The 22426-nt window shown below is 46.3% G+C and overlaps 2 pseudogenes; both read right to left on the reverse strand.

Annotated features, from left to right (window-relative positions):
* Positions 1 to 12895: 12895 nt before the first annotated feature.
* On the reverse strand, positions 12896 to 14357 carry LOC120705085 (annotated as a pseudogene).
* A 1449-nt stretch (positions 14358 to 15806) lies between these two features.
* LOC120703294 lies at positions 15807 to 19636 on the reverse strand (annotated as a pseudogene).
* Positions 19637 to 22426: the final 2790 nt, after the last annotated feature.

The following is a 22426-nucleotide window of genomic DNA, read 5'->3' on the forward strand; positions in this document are numbered from 1 at the left end:
GGCAAATTCGGGAATAGATGGAGAGTTCCCCGACCGAATCTTCGGTTACCGTATTTTACTAGGCCCTTGAAGCTGCTGTGCGTATGCCAATACTGTTTCTGCGGTTGGTCGGACGCATGCCAACTCACGGGCGACGCCCGGGCCCACAAGCACGTGAATTAATATATCGCCTCCTCGGCTTCTCCCCTAGCGATTCTCTCTCTCCCCGTCCCTTTCCCTCTGTCTTCTCTCTCTTTTTCTTTACTCTAGATCTCGACAGGCCGAGCCTCCACCCGGCGAGCGGCGCGGTGGGGTGGCGGCATGGAGGCGCGGCGCGGCAGCGGGCTCCGCGCCCTTGGGGAGCAGCGCGGCGGAGAGGCGCGGCACAGAAGCGGGGAGCGGCACGGCGGCTGCGGCGGGCTTCCAGATGAGGCGTGGCGGCGGCTACGAGAACCTTGCCCCGGGCGCTCGCCCCTGGCGGCGGCCGCGAGCTCCGCTGAGTATTTTTTGTTTTTGATTTTTTATGCAGATTTTTTTAAAAAACTTTTTTTCCCAAATTTGCTTTTAAGTTTAGATTTGGATGTAAATGTTTTTCTTCAAATTTTTTCCAATTATTCTCAAACTTTTCTGTTTAAAAGTTTTTCTCATCAATTTTTTTTTCTCTCTCTTCAAAATATTTTTCTTAAAAATTTTCCCAAACTTCTTTTAATTTAGATTTGGATGCAAAACTTCTTCTTCAAATTTTTTTGAATTATTCTGAAATTTTTCTGATTCAAACTTTTTCTCATCAAATTTTTTCCTTTTCTCTCTTCAAAATATTTTTCTTGAAAATTTTCTATAAATTTTTTTTATCACAAAACGACAAAAAATACTAATACTAAAAAGGGGCAAAAAAATTTGGTCGGAAATCGATCCTACGGAACCTTTCGTACGGTCGCCCGTAAATTAGAATACCCTCGCTCGTATGCAACCTCCAAGCGGTCTGGCTTGCCTTTTATAGCACAACTGCCGGATTCAGATCACCTGCAGTCGTGGACTTCGATTGCAGCCGGCAGTCAACTCATCTGGGCCGTCCCACTGCGATCTAACAGCAGCGCGTCAAAACTCCTCTCACAGGCTGCGCAGTAGGCAATCAGAGAGGCCCATCTAAGCCCACAGTACGAACTCGCCTATTCCCCTTCACCATCCATCGACCATCGTCTTTCTCGTCTCCTCGATGCAGATTGAGCTCTTCTCAGGCTTCTTCGCCCCGGGGGCAAGCTGAACTGCTGCTGCCCACGTTCCCCGCCTGGGATTGGCAGTGGCCAGGGCCGGTCCTGAGATTTTCGGGGCCCGGGGCGAACTTAAAATTCGGGGGCTCTTACACTAAGATTGACAATATTATTATCTATATATATAATAAAGTATTTATTAGTAAACACTAAAGATGCATATTGTTATCGTTTATGTTAATTTTTGGCAATACCGTGATCATTTGTGTTAATATTAGCGGTCATCTGGATTTTTTAAGTGCTTCTATTATTTTAATCTTGTTGGTGTCTCTTTTGGTGATTTTAGAACTCATCCCCCACTATCTGCTCACTTTCTACTAATCTAATGCATCTTTTCTAGATAATTTCACCGTGCTTATTTTTTTAAAAAATATTTAGTAATAAAAATCTAGTGCAAAGCTACAAAGTTAATCAAGTCAATAAAATATTTATATCACCCATTACAACTCTCGTATCCCGGTATCTTCGACCTATAAGGCCGGTCTCAATGGGAGTGTCATGAAGAGTTTGATGACATTAAATATTATTAATTTTGCTGACATAGCAAGGAAAGAAAAGGATAGAATTTCATGAGATGTGAGGAGAGTTTCATCACCATGAAACTCATCTGACACAATTACCTAGTTCACAGTTTAAGTATCCGCGCCCATAAAACTTCCACTAAGATTGGCCTGACCAATCTCTAACCAATGTCCAATCGACTGGCCGCCTTAGCACGCTAGCAGATTTTTAGGTGGATTAGCTAGCACTAGCAGGCTGCTAATGGGTGCAGAGGTCAATAAACAAGGGGGAGTGAGAGAGAGAGATTCATTTTGATGTGGAATCTCGCACTCGCAGTGTTCGTGTGCTCGTTCGATTGATGTTGTAGTATTGTGTACTTGTATCATACGTATACAGGAGTACATGCATATAGGAGGGGCCCCTCGGTCTCGGGGGCCCGGGGCGGCCGCCCCTCTCGCCCCCCCCGGGCCGGGGCTGGCGGTGGCGGTGGCGGAGCTTGGCCGTAAGGCTGCACCCTATCTCCTCACGCCCCGGCTGCATCATCTATAGTTCTGAATTCCATGCCAACTTTAAGTAACAAACTAGGCAGCAACCCCTCCCTACAAGCAATAGGCAGGTGATAATTTGAACAACTATAATCTATTTGATCTCATGGGGAAGAAGCAGCAACAATGTCATTACACACCTATTTTCTTCCATCTCAGATGTGCAGATTTCGTTTTGTTGAAAGTAAATAGAAGTTTCACTCAACCAGTTCCAACACAATCTAATGAGGGACGAGCAAAGAGACTCAATTAGAACACCACCATTGCAATATGAACACACAGGAAGAGAAAGGAGTGCCGATTACATACCTCTTCTTCTATCAGGATGAACGACCACTGGCAGAATTTTCGAAAAAAAAACAACCACGAGCACCAGGGGATCGCTACCTCACGGCTCGCCCTCGGCACCAGAGGGTTGCCATCTCGCGGCTCGCTGTAGCGCCAAAAGGATGAGCTCCCGTGCCAAAACAGCAACCATTGGCGCCAAAAAGCCGAGCAGATCGTCGTTCATTGGCGAAGGCTGTAGTTTTATTGGGCTACAGCCCAGCACGCGGCCCGCGAGAGGAGTTTTGACGCGCTGCTGTTGAATCGCAGCCGGAGGGCGCAGATGAGTCGACTGCCGTCTGCAATCGAAGACCGCGACTGCAGGCGATCTGAATCCCAACACCTGCGCCCTTTTCTGTAACGACGTGGTGGGATTAAACTTTTGTCTAATTCATGTTTGGGGATTGCTCACCGCACCTGCCACGCGGTGAGGGGATTAAACTTGAGAGTTGGACACGTTGCCTGTTTGTCTATGTGCGTGTGACGGCGTGAGCACCTCCGTGCCTATGCGTGCTGCTGTGCGGGTCAGCAGGTGGGCTGCACAGCGTGCCTCTGCTCGGCTGCGGTGGGCCGTATGGTCTTGTAGGCCAGGAACATGCATGATGAAGCTACATAAAAGGTAGATTTAACCTCTTTATCATTTCTTTTACTTTTATATCATATTTTATTTTTTTTCTCAATAATTCTCCCCTTTTCTTTATTCAAGTAGTTTATAACAGTTGTAACGTGTGAGAACTAATGCCTTGTCATGTGAACTTTATTGTGATGTTAATTTATTTACTTATTTTTAAACTATGGTCCTATTTGCATCTATATTATATACGGTTGTAACTATTGTGTTGATTCAAACTTTTGAAGTGGTTATGCGATTTCTTATTCCCGTTTTTAAGTATCAATTCCCGACCGCTGTCAACATGCTTCCGATCGATTTGTACCGTTACCGATATCCCGCATAACCGATTTTGTTTTCCCAACCAATTTTCCTGTTTCCGTTTCCATTTTCGAATAAAAATATAAAAATGAAAATGGTTAGAGTCTTTTCCCGACCGATCATGATGGTTTTCATCCCTATCTATATATATGTCTCACCCCGGGTCATTTGAGATTGCTGGAGCCCAGATAAGCTACACACACAATGAAGAACACCTCCAAGCCATCATAGTGCTAATTGATTAAATCCTTAGGCCTTAGCACATCTTTGAGAGTGTTAGTGCTAGGTTAGCTCTTGTGAGAGTGAGAGAGTAAGGTGTTGATGCCTTGTGTACTAGTTCTAGAGTGAACCAAACTTGTATCTCGGTGAGACGGCCTCTTGGAGTCTGGGAGACTCATCGGCAAGTATGAAATGCGGAAACACAAAGGAGCAGGTTAGGGAAATGCAAACTCTGTACGCCGATTTTTTTCCTTGGCATCGGTGGGCTAAAGCCCCCCTAGTTCACATTGGAGCTCCACCAAGGTACGCTCCCGGTCACCAAGTCTCTTCCAGTCAAGAGCTGGCTTGGTCTCGCCACTAAGGCTCACCCACATAGATGAAGACCATGCCACAAAGGCAATGCCCACCACCTCTTGCACTGATCATCTTGACACCGTCTTCAGAACGAAGCATCCCACCAAGGAGGGGCCTTCTGATCCTCCGCACATAGACGTCGTCAGCGCTCCACACCAAGTCGAAGGGTCGATGACTTGCAAGTGAGCCACCAAGACTGTGGTTCACTAAAGAACCAAACACAAGTCAACAACACCTTGCTCGCTCACTCTCTCTAGGTCTAACCTAATACCAACACTCTTGAAGCATGTGCTATGATGAGTGTCGGTTTTATTTAGTGCTGAAGATTTTGTTCCTCTCACTCTTCTGCTGCTTGAAATGCTCTCTTGGTAATCAAACTACGCTTGCACTGACACCTTCTTCAGTAGTGTCGAATCATCGGTGCTGATGGAACCTTTGCCCATAACCTGTGCAAGTCACCAGACCAATTGGGAATTGCAATGACACTTATCTTCAGTGTTGGTTCATTCGGCGCTACTGAGTTTATTTGCACTTGGTCACCGTAGCAATTCTGAGTTACACTGAGGCATTCATATTTGACACCGTCGATTATCCAAGGCCCTGATTCAAGCTGATCTCATCCAAATCGACACTTTAAGTTCGTCCTTTGTTTTCTGCTTTGCTAGGGCTTATGCTTCACTCATGGGACCTAAGATTATGTTATCACTCAATCACCAAAATCACAATAATGATCTTAATAGGGCTATATTCCTTACAACATCTCTCAGCATCCAGGATGTGCTTCGATCCTTCAGGGATGAATTCCACATCTGGATTTTAGCGGGGACCAAGGAGCTAAAACTCCACAGCCAGGGAAGGGTCGACGGGTTCACTGTTACTCTCTCCATCCTGAAATGTAAAATACTGGAGAGTTCAATATTTGTACCCGAATATAAGGCATTCTAGGAGTTTTTGACAAGTATTAAAGAAAATCAGTTAATTCTCCATGGCTCTTAGTTGAATACTTACCTTTTATTCCTTCCCTCGCTGCTTAATCTTAGAAACAATTTTAATTACAGCCGGTAAACTAAGAGCTCCGAGAGGGCACATGCATCTTTTATTCTCTTTTTTAATTTATTCTAAAATTGCTACGCTTGCCAAAGGTTCCTAAACAGAGCGGTCAAGGCTCTCCGGCGGCACCCCACAGGTCCTGGGTTCGAATCCCGGCTGGGACGAAGTTTCTTCGGCAGGTTAAAAAATCCCATTCGCTGTCCTCGCCGTGAGGCATGGCCCTCTCGGGCATGGGCCAGGGTTCGGGGGGTTTCTTGACCGGATAAGCCGGTTGGCTTCCTCTTAATGAAAAACGGTGGGGTCCGTTTCAACCTCCGGTCACGTATTTTTTTTAAATTGCTATGCGTTCTATTGTAGGACAAAGGGAGTAGTTTCATGTAATAGTCTGTTTTTTTACCAGCACCCCACCTGTGGTCCTAGGTGGTGTGGTGTTTTTATCGGACCTTCCATCTTTTTTTAATACAAAGATATATAGCTCTCCTATGTGCTCGAGGGAAAAAAATATATCTATAGGACGTGACCGTTATTAGTGGCTTATAGATATACAGATTTGTCACGATCTTGTGATGCAGGCATATCTGGTCTGTCTACATTATTTAACCAGTTTATAGTCAGTAGGCCAATAATTAATGTGTACATATCATCCTTTGCTGGCCATATCCCACCTAGATATGCAACGCGGGTATAGGCATATAGCACAATTTCACACCAATATATATCCATATTCCTAATAAAGGCTCCACATTAATTATGACGATTTGTGAATCCTCTATATGAGAATACTATAAATGGAATGAAGTTATTTGTACAACAGGAAACTACTAGCTTGGGAAGCAATTAATTTCATGCCAACTCATAGCTAAACCATGGTTGGACTCACATCTATCCCCAGCAAAAGTTTGAAAACCATGGTTTCCTCCATCTAGCGTTGCATATAAATCTTGCACCAGCGTTGTGTTCTCAGCATAACAATTCCGCTGCCTCTCATTCCCAAGCCAAGCCCAGAGAGAGAAATGGAGGGAGCCCCCTCATCGGGTCCTCACTACCACTACTCCCTAACTCCAAGTGATAGTTCAGAGGATAGTAAGAGAACAATGAGTCCAAATCTTATGATCCCAAATCTTGGTTACGACGACCAACAGGAAGTGGATTCTGGTAGGGTTGTGTTTCCTGTGGGAGAAGATGGAACCTCTGATAGTGAAAGAACTGTTAGTTTGGGGGGAATTTCATGTGATGGACATGGTGATGTCATGGAGGTAGATTCAGGATATCGCAATCCAGGAGATCCAGATACAAGATCCAACGCAGTGGTCAGTATGTTACTAGTTCTCATTTTTTTTAAAGTAATACTGTCGCTGTCCCCTTGAATTTTGTTTTAGTCTTTTTACTTCAAACTCTATGTATATATGTTTTCTTTAGTTTCTGCAGAAAAATGAAAAAAACACATGGATGAAAACTGACAAGGGCAAATCAGTTGACCCTGGTAATCGCCAGCAAGTTATAATAAAAGGGAAAAGAGGCCTTTTAAAGATGATGCTACCAGTGAACAAGATACTCAGGGGCACTACTGGTGATGGCAAGATTCCGCTGACAGACACAAAGGTGCCAGAGATAATCTCATGTTATTGTAATAATTAGGTGCCACGCTTACATATTGGCTGTTCATGAGATAGCTTGAATCATGCATGACTAGACTTTCTTTCATAGTGAATATTGGCTGTCCATTTGCTTTAATTTATTTAGGTTTATTTTTATCAAGTGATTTAGACACCTTGTCTGCACATTTCATTTCTCCATTGATGAATTATCCAATCTTACTTTGACCATAAGTTGATTTTTTGTAAATAGATGGTGGTATCTCGACCCCGGGTGCAAAAGCTAAGGGAGCACGTACCTCTCCCCCAGTGGCTGAAGGATTACAAATCGGATGTTGCCGACTCAGATGGGTGGCAGCTTGAGCAAGTATTTCGAGCAGATTCTTATGGGAGGAAAGACAAGGTCAGTATGCTATTACTGTTGTTGTGTGTTAAAAAAAAGCTAATCATGTTCCAGTTCCCTTTAACTTTATATTACTAGATGGTAATTTTTCAATGCTTGCATGACACAGTAAGTTACATAAGAAGCATAGTTATTGCATATTTCAGAGAGTTCGATTTACATGATGGAGTTAGTGTCATATTCAACGATGTAGTTTGTTCATTTACCTTAGGTCGACAAATAATAATAATAATGTATAATCCACCTTATTTCAGCAGTTATTTCTTTGTGTAGTTAGTTCCATTTATTATTTTTTTGCTAGTAATTAAATTTATGGTTACAGCCACACTGACTGTCATCATAATTTCACTTAGTTTAATACCCTTGATGAAGAAATATATTGCAGAGGAGGTTGTCAGACCATTTCTGCTAATTTAGAGAATATGGCTAATAGCCATGATGCTTTTTGCCCTGTGTGATAAAATTGTCCTGCACTCTACTCATACATAGCCAATGTACGAGATATCATACAGGATTGATAAATTGGTATAAGTATTAATAAAAATAGTTGTATGAAATTGTTGTAGTACATTAAAGGGCCATGGTTTTCTATGTCAAATAAAACATATTTTCTGATGATTTCTTTGACCTTGCATTCCTTGATTGCTCATCCATGTGACCATGTCCAGTAACTAGTATGCTCAATTTAATTAAATGCTTAATGACATGCCTTGCAAGGCCTGCTACTCTACACGATCTTAAGCTGCTGCAGTGTAGAATTAATTTTCTGAAGTTATTCTTCAAACCTGGTTGGCATTATTCGTGTAACTAAATGTTAATTTTGTTTTAATGCTTCGTTTATTTTATTATATACATTGAACTGGGTATACTTTAATGCCTTAAGGGCTTCATGATTGACGCGTTGCATATGATTTTCCTTAGGACCCATGATTGCAAAGCAGCCTCTTTCAGAGGTCATAACTCATAATCATAGATTTGATACCACTTTTGTATTAATTGGCTAATTGCATAGTCTGTTCCTCTTTCCAGTACTACACTCACAGGGATTATGACTACACCTTCCGCTCCACAGTTGAAGTTAAAAACTTTCTTAACACCGGAGAAGTTAAAGGCAAAGGACTTCTGCAGAAGGTGCTTATGCGCATTATAAACCTTTCTAAACCATTTAACTAGATAAGTATATTTATATCGTTATATATCATGTATTATGTAATTACTTCACGACAGTTTCATATTCTCATATTTATGTTGTCGATCTCTTATTGATGCAGAAATCAAGTGATCCTGGTGGACAGAGTTCTGGTAATTTCGAATCCTTGGCTCCATTAACTGCACCAAAAAATGTTAATTACGATTTGATTTGTTTGAACATTGTGCCCATGTCCCAAATGATACCAAACCATTTTGTATGCGTAGTATGTGTTTGTGGGGGTGGTGTGGGTTGGGGGGGGGGGGGGGCTACTATGTAACTATCTCGTTCATCGAATGTTTAGATATGATACAATAATCTTGTATACGACAGTAGTAATAAAGTCAATGAAGACATTTTTTTGTAAAAGTTTACAAGGCACCGTTGAGTTAATTGGACTTGTTTATAGCAGAAAGATGTCACTGAATCTTCCTACAACATTGCAGGTTCTAGGCATTCAACGAAAAGAAGGATGGTACTGCCTACAAGTGATGCTATTAGAAATCTGCAAGGTTTGTTTTCAGACTATTAATCCTTGATGATTGAAAACCTCGTTATAAACTTGTTTTCCACCAGTGTTCGATCATGTATCTCAGATAAAATTGTAGGTGTCCACTAAGAAGAACGCCTACTTGAAATTACCCTTTGGCATCATGTATTGAATATTTTTGTGAGAAGCATCCAACCTTTGACACACATACCCTAGTATTAAGACAAAACAGATAGGGGGGAAACAATGATCAAGATGATAGTCCCAGAATATCCACAGACATAGCCTTCTTGGCAATATTCCTTGTGCCGCAAAAGGAAAGATACAGAAGCAAAAGGTGGTGTAAAACACCACATAAAATGTTTTTAACTAGATATTTGATAGAAGTTTTATGTCTGCAATTTCATGTTTAGTTGGTAAAACAAAAATTCATAACACTATTGTAACTATTTTTATTATTTGCTAAGAATAATTTACTTCTGACTTGTATTCCATTACAACAAAAGCACTTTTAGAAGTAATTCAGTCATCTTTAGTACAAATATCAGAGAGTCTCCTAATGAGCAAGTTTATGAAATTTATTGTACTATTTCTCTTACTGAATTCATTTATATACAACATATGCAGGTTATGGCTGGTCCACTAGTGGAGACATGGCCCCAATTTCAAGGAACTTTCCAGATGGATTTGTGTAATCTGATCCAGAAGAGATGCATCGATCAATAACTTGTTCAAACAAGGCACCATAGTTGAACTACGTATGTCAGCTGTGTGAGCTAATGCAACTGCATCAATAACTAGTTCTATATGTCTCCTTTTTGGACAATCTTACTTTTGCCATGTGCGATTTTATGATGAAATGTAATACAATTCAAGCTGTTATGTTTTTAATGATGGATATGTTTTGTTCTTGTTATGATGTATGGTAACTAGCTAGCTAATCTTGGTTGCTTTTTGGTGGAAGTAGCATCAATTGGATGTTCATCTGTATAAGATTGACATATATAAGTTTTTGACATATATAAGTTTGAACTTGAAGATCTGGTCACTTATTTTAGCGGTATACATCTACAAAAATGTGAAGGGAAAGAACTAATAAGCAAGAACATGCAACATATATTGGCTTCATATTTAAACAGTTATTTAACTAGCTAGCTCCTTCTAGAATGCTGATAAACCTGCTAAAGAAAAATAAATACAAGTGATGATCAGAGATGTAGTCATGTGGGCAGATGCTATGCCAATTCAAGTTGATGTTGGGAGGGTATGGGGAATTATATGCACTTATCCACATCCGTACTCAAGATTCAATTGCCCATTCTATGCCCTCCCTAAATTTATCCACATCCAATTACCCATACCCATTGGATAACAGACCCATACCCATTTCACCAGATGTGGATTGGGGGAATGGGTAAGGGTACCCAACGGCAACGTGGCATTGCCAATGAATCTGGGAATGCACCCATCGCTAGTAGGGTGAAAGCGTATGCAAGGAGCACGAAGTGGAGCTAGCTGTTTGTCTTGAGGTTCAAACCTCTTGAAGGATAAAACCGCTACGTCCTTCGGCTGTGAGTCATTCAATGGTAGGAGTGTTACACTACATACGGTGACCGGAGATGGTCTTCTCTTCTAAGTTCACGCAGTTCCCCAAGTTATTAGGAGATAAGACCAACATAGACTTAAAACTTCCTTCCGGCCTTCCGGGCCGTACCAGCTCTTAAGGTACGGGGCAAGTTGCATGCATGCATGTGTGGTATATTAGGAGGTGATGAGAAATAAATGGGATTGTCTAGCAGTCTAGGTGCGGCTAGGGATGAGGTGAAAAGTCACTTCTGCCCTCATCCCTCTGGTCTTCCTCTGTCAAAATAAAAAGACGACCTAGCGCCGTGGTCCTCTCCTCTCTTCCCGACGAGCCACCCTGTTCGATATGGGTGGTGTGTTGTTGGTCGCTATGCAGGCCATCACGCTGGCTGCCGGGGGTTAATTTGCTTAGCATGCAATCCTCTTGTTGCACCCGGAGAAGTGATCATGAGGTTGGCACTGTCCTACGTAGCAATGCTAGGGAGAATTTGTTGGCGTTTCTTATGTCTCATGAAAATTTATATTAATTCTACAAGCACACATAAGATTATTATTGTGTGTCATTAGGGAGTATTCCAAGGCATTGTTATTTTCTTCTGGAAAGCACTTTGATTAAAGTGTATAAAAGGCTGTGGATCTGTACAGCATGGATGAAGATTGAGTTTTGGAGGCTCGCCAGAAGGCGAGACAACATGAGCATTCACTACTTGCTGCTGTTAATTGTACGGCGGAAGAGATTATCAAGGCAGTGGGGCATGTGGCTGCGATTCGCAAGACGGTTATTATTACTTAGTTGAGTGGTTCGGCTAATAAGCTTTGTTGTAGTATAGTAGGTATGATATGTAATTATGTATGGATACATATATGGTTGCTAATATTATCTTTCACCATTAACTAGAATCCCCCTACACTACTGAAAAAACGAGCATTCGTCCAACACATTATTAGTACCGGTCGCATTTTCGGCCGGTACTAACATGCGGCGTTAGTACCGGTCATAAAGCACAATGCCATCGGATCTCATTTAGTACGATTTGTAGCCTCAGCCGGTACTAAATGGCGGCATGGAGACCCGTGATAAAGCCATTTAGTACCGGCTGGTAGCTTTGACCAATACTAAATAACATTATCATTATTTAGTACCGGCCGGAGATTCTGACCGGTACTAAATCTCTCTGCCACCGTTCTTAAATATCCACCACCATTCACGCCACATCTTATCTATATCTCCATTCTCCTGCTAAGTCCTCTCTCTCTCTCTCCCTCTCTCTCTTCGGCGGTGGTCGGGCATGACGGCTCGGGCTGGGCGGCGGGGAGCGAATGGCTGGCGCCGGTGGTGGCGCAACTTCAAGCGCTGGCTGGCGGAGGCCACCGGTGTGGGCCTTGAGCAGCGACCAAGCATGACGGCTCGGGCCGGGCAGTGTGATGCGGACAGCCGGCCCCGGCGGAGGCACAACCTCGAGCACAGGCCCCGGCAGCAGGGGCCTCGACCGGCGGCCCCGACGGAGTCGCGGCCTTGAGCACAGGCCCTGGCGGCGGCGCTGCCTCGAGCGCAGGCTAGCGGGGGCCACCAGCGGGCGCCTCGACTGGTGGCCGGCAGGGCCCTCCCCTCCCTCTCCTGGCACCGCCCCCTCCCCTCCAGATCCGGCGAGGGTAGAGGTCTAGAGGGGTGGCGAGGCCGGTGGTGGTGGTAGGCGAGCTAGGACGGCGGTGCGGGGCGGCGGCCGGTGCTGGCAGCGGGCGTGGTGGTGGTGGTGGCGGCGACGAGTGCTTTTTTAATTTCTTATTCATTTTTTCTTTTCCATGAGTCAACATAGCACATGACAAATTCTTTGTCGGCAGTTGTTTGCCGTGTGCAACACACAACAAACTCTTTGCCGTGTGCCTCTGTCATATGGCAAACAACTTGAATCCTGTAGTGATCGGGGAGGAAGAAGGTGACTAGATTTTTTTTTGATATTTTTAGGGGCGGGGGAGGGGGCGAGCCGCCCCCTAAAAGTGCATTTATAGAGGCGGCTCACCCCCTCAGCCACCTCTGAAAAGGGCTCCATTTTCAGATGAACCGCCCCTACAAAGTTATTTTTTAGGGGTGGCTCACCCCCATCCGCCCCTGAAAATGCCGCCCCTTTTAGGGGGCGGCTGAGGGGGTGAGCCGCCCTGTGTAATGGATTGGATTTTCAGGGGCGGCTCGGTTGCTACAACACCGGCGCCTTATTTTTTTTAGAACGGGTGATATTTTGGTCTGCCCTTAAAAAAGTCGGGGTATTGATACAAATAATTTTTTAGTAGTGTTAGACGCTTAGGGCATAGGTAATGAACTAAGCCATGTGTGGATCGAAACGGCACTTAATACTCAAATGATTCGAGCTGTCTTTTAAAGAAAAGATTAGTTAGGGACCCAACAAGTAACAAGTGACATTTCCTTCAACTATTATTATCTGGCCTACCGCCTACATCATTTCAGCAGGCGTTGGCCTGGAATCCAACTTTACTATGGCTAGTGTCGTACAGCACCTCGAAGTTGCGCTGATTCACGTTGCCAAGGACACCAACGCTGCCGTCGTCTCCTCCAGAGTCCTCGAAAGCGAGGCAGCCCTCCACCAGGATCCAGTGGGGGCACGTCGAGGTTAATCGTGGCACCTCCACTGAACGTCAGCGCAATCTTGGGCACGGCGACGTTCTTGTGTCCGGTCAAGTTGTCGCAAGTGTCGAGGTGACCGTTCGGAACCAGCGGGTACGCCGCCATGGCCTCCCGGAACGCCGCCCGCAGCGCCCTGTACGCGGTCGACGGGAGCGCCGTGACGACCTTGCCGGTGTCTATGATCATGCCTCCCGCGAACGCCGACTGCCGGAGGCCGACAAGCTGTTTCCCTCCGACGGCGATGCCGGTCATGGTCACCACGTAGAACGGGGCCTGCAGTGGGCTGGTGCCCAGCGGCGTGAACGCGAACCCCGTCGTGTTCCTCCGCACGCCGAGGGCGAGGAACCCGGACCTGCTGTTCACCGCCGGGAGGCAGTAGGAGAAGGCGCCCCGGTACTGGGAAGACGACGCCTGCGACACGAGGGACATCGGCAAGCGGCCGAGCGCGAGCAGGCCGTCGTACTTGCCCGACGGGCGCTCGTCGTCGGCGCAGCCGAAGAGGAAGCTGCTGACGGCGTCCACGGGCGTTAGCATCAGCTTGTCGCTGCTGTACACACCTCCCGTGACGGTTCCGTCCGCGTACAGGATGGCGAACCTGCACCGGTCGCCGTCGGTGCCGTTCGTACGTGCAGCCGTTGCCGTAGTCGGCGGCGGCGAGGTCCCTGCACGCGCCGGAGCTGTAGGGCACGGGACGGTACGTCGAGGATCGGCTCGGGTCGAACAAGGGGTCCATCTGCGGGGAGCACTCCCCGGCGTTGCACGGCGCGCACTGGACCCACGACACGTCGCTGCCGGTGTCCACAACGACGGTCTGCCGGACGGCGGGCGTGCCCAAGCCCACGGTGACGACGTACTCGAGCGAGTCCACGGCGTCGCCGATGTGGCTCGGGATCACCACCTTCTCGTCGTCTCGCGCGCTTGCCGCGCCCCGGGATGCGGCGGAGCATCTCCGGGAAGGATGGCCTGTCAGTAGATTGCCACGGCGCGCATGGACCGCGGCGGTGCACCAGTGGCACGGACACGGTACTACTGTGGCTCTGCTCCAGGTTCACTGAAAAATAGTACAATGTTATAGCACGGTTATTAATCTGAAGCTTTTGGATGAAATGATGCCAGCTAAAAAAAACGTTGAGTTCCCGTACCTCTTGCTGTGGAGCATACTGTTTCTGGCTCAAAAGAGCTGGCTGGCACTACTACAAAGCCGTCGTCGTCGTGGCCTGCATGAACCGTTGAGTAGCAGCAGCCCAAGAACAGGAACAAGAAGAGCATGGGAGAAGCCATGGGATGATTGGAAGGTGATGTGCACTTAATCTATGTATAGATACTGTTGGAAGCGTAGTACTAATTGGCATACTTTAATTATCTCAAAGGCAAATTGGCATATTTTAATTACGAAGTTAATTCTCTAAATACTAGCTAAGGCAGAGGAAAAGGGTGAAGACACAGAGAAGCAGTATTAAATACTCCCTTAAACTGGATTAAAATATATTGTGTTATTGCAATCAAATTACTCCAATTCATCCTTATTTCAATAGACATAATTTATGTGTAGATGAACTTACATTAAGATTATTTGTCACATCGAAACGATATATATTAGTATGCTTGATTGCCATAAGTATTATTTGAAATAATGCTTAGTTTCTATTATCAAAGACATGCACAGATTGGTTGTTTGCCACAGAGATTTGGGCCAGGCAAAAAGTATGTTACAGCGGATCTGTTCTTTCCAAAAATTTGCGCTGTCTATTTAGCTATTAGGAAATGGCGTGTTAGTTGTCACCCTCGTATATATTGAGGAGATGTCGATACTGATGAAAGATAAATTTAACAAGTACTGGACATTTGTGCATGGTCTATTGGCAGTTGCTGGTTGTTTTAGATCCTAGGTTCAAACTTTACTTGCTGAAAACTTCTTTCACATCTAAGGTAGACAAAGTTCGAAACTTGCTGTACCAACTAGTGCTTGACTATCAGAAAGCTGCAGAAGATGTCGCAACATCAGCCGGTGGCTGTTAGACTATATGGATCGACTAGGGTAGATCAAGAGGGTAGTTCTTTACTGACTTAGGAAAACAACATGTTCTTGAGTACAAGAACGTGAGAGAGAGAAGTAGAAAGGACGCAGACCAGACGCTGATATGAGCCGGCCTCGAGGTTGTTCGACATGGTGCAGGGGTCGGTGAGGCGGCGTGGAGGTGGTCAGTCGGAGTCGTGGACGAGGGATGCCGGAGTGGTGATGAGGCGGCGGGGTGGCGAGGTTGACGGCGCTTCCCGTCGCTTCAGCGCCCCCGCCGATCACAAGTTGTCTGTGGGTTTAGTGGACACGGTAAACTTTGGTATACATGCCTCCGGTCCCCACCCTTACTTTAATTTGGTGCTAAGCGACAGGGGCCGTCAATCATGAGTTGATTGAGCGCCCCTGATCAGGGCATGAGATTTGGGGTTGACCTAACCGTTGGGTGGGTCTGAGATCAAAGTAACATTCCCCCCCTTGATCGCTGGTTTGATTTTCCCAGGGCGCATCTAGTTTCTATTTTTTCATTTTAATTTAACTATGCCATGCATGTAGTTTCTTTCAAATAAAATTAACGCCATGGGTTTGTACCAACGACGAGAGCAGTCTGGTGGTTAAGCATGCCGTGTGGGCTGGAGACTCAGGTTTGTTTTGTGTAAAGTATCAAGCATTTCTGAGCGGAGGGAGCAAAAGAGATTTTATGTTGATGACAGTCATGAGTCTCAAAAGGATTACTTATTCCTCTTTGGGTGCATCATGCACTTTAGCAGGCATTAGCCCGGAAGCCGACTCTACTACTGCTGGTGTCGAACAGCACCTCAAACGTGCGCTGATTCACGTTGCCGAGGACTCCGGTGGTCCCGTCGAGGCCGGAATCCGCGAAAGCGAGGCAGCCATTCACCAGCACCCCGTTGGGGACGTCGAGGTTGATCGTGGCTCCTCCGCTGAACGTCAGGGCAATCTTGGGCACGACGACGTTCTTGTGCCCGGCCAGGTTGTAGCAGGTGTCGAGGTGGTCGTTCGGAACCATCGGGTACGCCGCCATGGCGCTCCTGAACGCCGCCCGCAGCGCCTGGTACGCCGTGGACTGGAGACCCGTGATGACGGAGCCGGAGTCCACGATCATGCCCCCATGGAACGCCGACGGCCGGAGGCTGAGCTTCTTGCCCCCGACGGTGATCCCGGCGAGCGTCACCGTGGCGAACGTCGGCTGCCCCGGGACCCCGCCCATCGGCGTGAACTGGAAGCCCGCCGGGCTCTTCCCGGCGCCGCCGAGCGCGAGGAACCCCGGCTTGCTGCTCACCGCCGGGAGGCAGTAGGAGACGGCGCCGCCGTACTGCGCGGCGAGGGACTCCGGCAGGCGGCCGAGCCCGAGGAGGCCGTCGTACAAGCCCTGCACCGCGCGCTTGTCGTGGCCGCACCCGAAGTAGAAGTTGTCGACGGCGACCCCGGGCGCAGCGTGAGCTTGTCCTTGCTGTACACCCCCGCCGTGCTGGTGCCATCCGCGTACGAGATGAGGAACCCGCACTGCTTCCCGGCCGCGCAGCCGCCGTTGGCGGCGTACGCGTCGGCGGCGAGCTTCCTGCACGGCGAGGAGCCGCAGGCGACGGCGCCGTACGTGGAGGAGCGGCTCGGGTCGAACAGGGGGTCCTTCTGCTGGGAGCACTCGCCGGGGCTGCACGGCTTGCACTGCAGCCACGACAGGTCGCTGCCGGTGTCGACGACGACGACCCGCGGCACCACCGGCGTGCCGAAGCTAACGGTGACGACGTACTCGAGCGACTTCACGGAGCTGCCGAGGTGGGTGGGGATGCTCGCTGCTTTCTCATCATCGCCATGTGGCGAGCCCATGCTCGCGAGGTGGTTCATGTGGGGGCGGCTGCGGCGGAGCGTGTCGGCGAAGGATGGCGGCTTGTCCGGAGAGATGGACGGCGCGCACGGACCGTGGCGATGCACCAGTGGAAGGGACACGGCGGAGTGGTTCTGCTGCGACATCACTGGAACACATGCCGCCATACGTATCATCAAATAGAAGGTTTCAATTTGTTTGAAGTTTCTAAAGGAAATAAGCAACAGATTGACAAAATTTGCATGCAGTTCCTGTACCTCTGTCCCCGGAGCAGACTGGCTCTGGCTCAAAAGAGCTGGTTGGCACAGTCACAAAGCTCCGGTCACCACTACCTCCATAAGCAAAGGAGTAGTAGCTGCACAAGAAAATGCCAAAGAGCAGAGAAGCCATGGGAGATGATGTGCAGTTGAGGAGTACACAGAAAGGAAAGGATGAACACTAACTTATAATCTGTTGTAAGCACAGTATTACATGGCATACTTTAATTAACAATGAGCTATTTGGTACACTTTAATTACATACTAATCTGTAAGGAACATGGCCCCATCTAGGCCATTTTTTTGTGATTTTGGTGACTGAGGGACAACGTAATCAATGAGACTAATAAGTTTGTGAGATCACATTTGTAGGAGTTTATAGGTCCCATGGATATAATTCAAAATGTCCAAACTACCATCAAGACGCAACGTCCAATCCATCGTCGAGATGCCATGTCCAATCCACCATCAAGATGTCGAGTCCAATCCATCATGGAGGTGCCAAAGTATAGTGAAAATCGAGACATCAGAATCTGCAGCACCGAATAAACCGACATTGCACCATCGGTGCATCCGATGGTTGTCGGAAGAATCGACGCCCAAGCATCGGTGCAAGTCTGAGCGCCAAATGCAATCAAGTGAGGAAATCTCAGTGGCACCGGTTGAACCGACGAGATCAAGTCAAGCATCGGTGCAATCAGCATACCATTGTCCAGAGACGATGTCAAGCGCGTAGGAGCCACGCCTTTAGCACTGGTTGAACCGATGGCGCATCGGAGCATCGCTTCGGTGCAATGACATCAGCAGAAGAGGGAGGTCCAACGGCTAGTTCAGATGCTGTGTGTGACCGGTTTAACCGACACCCAGTCATCGGTTAAACTGATGGTCCCGCAGACAGTGCGTCAGAAGCTCAACGGCTACTTTAGGTCTGTGAGTGACCGGCTGAACCGAACGCTGCCCCATGCAGAGGCATCGGCTCAACCGATGGTTTGCTGATTTTTAGCTATCTGTTGGAGCAACGGCTCCAAGACTTGGTGGCCTATATATACGCCTCACCCCGGCCATGTTGTTGTTGCTGGAGACTAGAGAGACATCATACACATTGAAGAACACCTCCAAGCCAACCCAAGTGCATATTGATCAAATCCTTAGGTTTAGCACTAGCTTTGTGAGTGTGAGTGCTAGATTAGCTCTTGAGTGAGTGAGTAAGCAAGATTAAGATCCTTATGCTGCGGTTCTTGAGTGAACCAGCCATTGTATCTCCGTACGCCGGCCCCTTGGAATCTGATAAGAAGCAAAAATAGGGACATCAGAACAGAATGTAGAATATACAATATCACACAGAAGTGACAGACATCGTCCTTCATTGAAGAAACAATGCAGGTATACCTCTCCCCCACTTTATAATGCTGTTTTCTTTGAGTTGACCATTTCCAATTTGAAAGTGCTTCGTACATAGATAAAACTAGGCTGAATTGAACATCTGACCGCAAACCCACAAAAATAAAAGACTATATGTCAGTGTACTAAGTAGTGCGTCAAGCATGACCACCCAAATGCAGACATGACTGCAGAACCTGTACCTGTTACTTTTGACGTAACGCCTAGGGGTGGTAACGTAGTGGCCTCTTCTTCGTCCAAAAAAATCAAAAAAAATTTATATGAAATTAGAGCACAACCCTTTTAAGGTCTCGCCTTTAAATTTTCTAGTTCAAAATCTCAAGCCCTTTACCACCTCTAGTAACGCCTAATGCCTTACTGAGCGTTGTAAACTTTGTGACAAAATCAACCTTGTGGGCAGTGATTATTCCGAAATCTGATTTGGGTGTAAGCGTTTGCAGTTTGCAGAGGAATGGTACCTTGAAACGCTTTGCGTACTCCTGCAGCGTTAATTGGTAACACTCCTGAATGATCGAGGTAGGCACCTCCACGCTGAACTTAACCTGCGAAGAATCACACAGGCGGACGTAAAAAATCAAGCACGAACTTTCCTCTGTTACTCAAACTACCCCAGCAGCCCCCATAGCGCCAAACTGCGAGACAAGCAAACTAAGCTCGAACTGGCCCTCCGATTCACGCGAGCGACCGCAATTGAAAGGGCAACGAAGGCGGGGGCTCACACTGGACCCAGGCTGCGGCGTCTCGGTGACGCGGACGGAGTCGCCGCCCCCAGCCGAGCCACCGCCGTCGCTGCCGCGAGGTGGAGGCGGAGGAGGACGTGGAGAGGGAGAGGGAGGTGGAGGCGAGCGAGGGGCTGGCCCACGAGACGGAGACTGATGCCGCCGGAGGGGGTGAGAAGGGGCCATGGGGGCGCGCGGCGGAGGCGGCTGCGGCCGCGGCGGTGGTGGCGAGTTCCATGGCCGCGGCTCGGAGCGGAGTGGAGTGAAGCAGCTCTCGCGCGTCAGTGGTGTGTGGGGGAGGAGACGAGGCGTGGGGATTAGAGTTGGGAGGAAGATAAGCATAAGCCGATCTCTTGGGTTTTATCGCTACCGGTTCCTGAGATGAAGGCGCCGGGCCCCACGAAAATACCAATTGTTGTGAGAGTCAACGGCTAGGATCCTTTCTCGTGGCGGCACTAGTGAACTCCTCGAAAATACCATGTAAAAAACACCACGAAATATGTGTAGGCCGTCATGAAAAAAACCTGAGCCAAATTGCTGATTTCATTTTCATGAGTGTTCACCCCATCATGAAATTAGTGCCATTTACATGAGAGCTAGTTCCACCATAAAAGTTATATCATTTTCATGAGTTCGTGCAACAAACACACACACACACAAAACATCTGATCTCATTCCAGCACCCCCATTCATTCAAGTATACTACTTCCATCCCATAAATCAAGTCATCCTAAAAATTCTAAAACAAATTAACAAGAAAGTAAAATAATTGTATTTACCCCTATATATTATCTATATTTGACACTAATTGATTATTGCATGCACATGCACTTTCTAAATAGAGTATGATGATTTATTTTTTGAGATAAATTTTGAATCCTAGAGTGACTTGGTTTTTGAGACGGAGGGAGTATGATATAAATATAATTAAAGTAGACGTCCATGTATGAACGAGTCTATCATATAAGTCCATAGATGCTAAACAACAAATCGAGGACCAAGCCAATGAGCGCGACCCCTACGTTACGTGATACCCCGCCCCCCCCCCCCCCCCCCCCCCCGCGGCCTGCAGAGCATCACAGAGCAAATTGCATGCATGCGGCGCTAAACTCAAGAAGGAACCATTTCTCTCTCCAAAGCAAATTGCATGCGTGCATGCATTGAAATTCCAAGAGGATACATTGTTTCATTTTCTTTGGTCGGTGATAACTTTGTCACTAAGCGTCTGTTTTCAAATCCGTTTGCACCGATAGATTCTTTACAATTCTATATACAAAACAAGACCCACTTTGCATATCTTTAGAATAATTTTATGTTCTTTGTCAATTTATATATAGCGGTATTAGCAACTTATGTAGATATTTTGTATCAATTTGTATAAATATAATACTATATGTCAACTACTATATCATAAGTTACCTTATGACTACATAACAACTTATAATCTCATTTCTACTTGCATAGTAGGATATTTATAGGAAATAAATATATCAACTTATGTAAAGAATTATGTGGCAAGTTGTGTTTGTACAGTATGACAATTTAGATACTGTAACTAGCATCAACTTATGGAGAGTCAATATGCCAACTTATCTGGACATCATGTACGTAACAACATGAGAGTAAAAATTATTTTTATAGCAATTTATACTCATAATTTATTAATATATTTACACGTAAGTTGCTACATGCTTAATATATAAGTAGCTACTATCGTTCAATATAAATTGTCAATATATAAAAAGTATTTAAAAATATATGCATCATAGGTCTTGTTTTATATATCTAATCATAAGAAACGTAATGGTGCAAACAGAATTGAAAACGGACATTTTATAAGAAAGTAATTATATTTTTTATAAAGGAAATAAAGAAAAGTGCGCGTGGGCCACGGCGGCCCACTTCTCACCTCGTGGGCTGCAGCAGGCCGCGAACAGGTCGCGCGCTCGGCGGGAGCGCGACGGGACGCGAGTTAGCTTTTACCTTCAAAAGTACATGTCGGCCGTCAAACGGCCGATAGGGCCTCCTATTCTATCGGCTCTCCATATGGGCCGATAGGACTCCAATCGCACTGAGCCCATCGTCTATGTCCAGATGCTGGCGTGGATATTCTTATAATAGCCCGTCCTTATAAGAGCCGACGGGCTATGTATATTCTTATAAAAGCTCGTCGGCTATCAGACGGCCGATAGAACCCGTATGGGCTAACAAGGGCGGATAGGCTACTACTTCTGCAATTTTTCTTTTTCGGCCTTTATTTCTACAATTTTCTATTGAAATAATATTATTTAAAAACTTCCTCTAGACATCCATTCATTTCGACAATTCCTATTGACTTAGACCTAATAATGATGTGGGACTAATGATATTGGAAAAATTATCTCCTTAGTTTGTCATATACATATGTAGAACATCAAAAAGGGGTCCATATGTGTCTTGGGAGACGTTTTTAGTGCGCAATTCTCCTGGATTCCAAAGTGGGCTTGGTCGAATTCGGTATTGTTGCTGGCCCTCAACTTGATTTGAACGTTATTGCTAGCCTTCTCCTCCATACCTCTCTCCAAACAATTTTTTGATCCTCTCCATTGTTTCCATGTACAACAATAATATCATTAGGTAGTATACCATTCTGACAATTACCAAACAGACATAGGAACTCACATGTTGATTTAGTTGATTTCGTATATTCATGTGAGGTGTATTATGTGTACCAAAGAAGTGATGTCCTCATTAGATGCTCCATAGTGGGCACGTCCCTAGTGATGGCCAGGTACCGAGGGGCTGTGTCACCCAGCTAAAGAAAGCAACGAGTAAAATCCGTGCAGATATTGTGCAGATATTGTCGGTGTTTTTTTTACCATCGGCTAGTGATTCTCGTGGATTGCGCGTTTAGGGCCGGATGGTGTACAAGATGGCACAAGGATTTATACTGGTTCGGGCCGTGTATCTTGCGCTGGTTTGTAGTAGGGGGTTACAAATGGGCGAGAAAGGGACCGGTGCCCCAAGTCTCCGCTGAGGTGTGTGAGAACTATGGTGGTCATCCGGTCGGGACGGTCGGGAGCTTGAGCTTGCACTGGCCCTGTCGTCCCCAGGCCAGAGAGGTTTCT

Source organism: Panicum virgatum, chromosome 4K (genome assembly GCF_016808335.1).
Source record: "Panicum virgatum strain AP13 chromosome 4K, P.virgatum_v5, whole genome shotgun sequence".
Lineage (NCBI taxonomy): Eukaryota > Viridiplantae > Streptophyta > Magnoliopsida > Poales > Poaceae > Panicum > Panicum virgatum.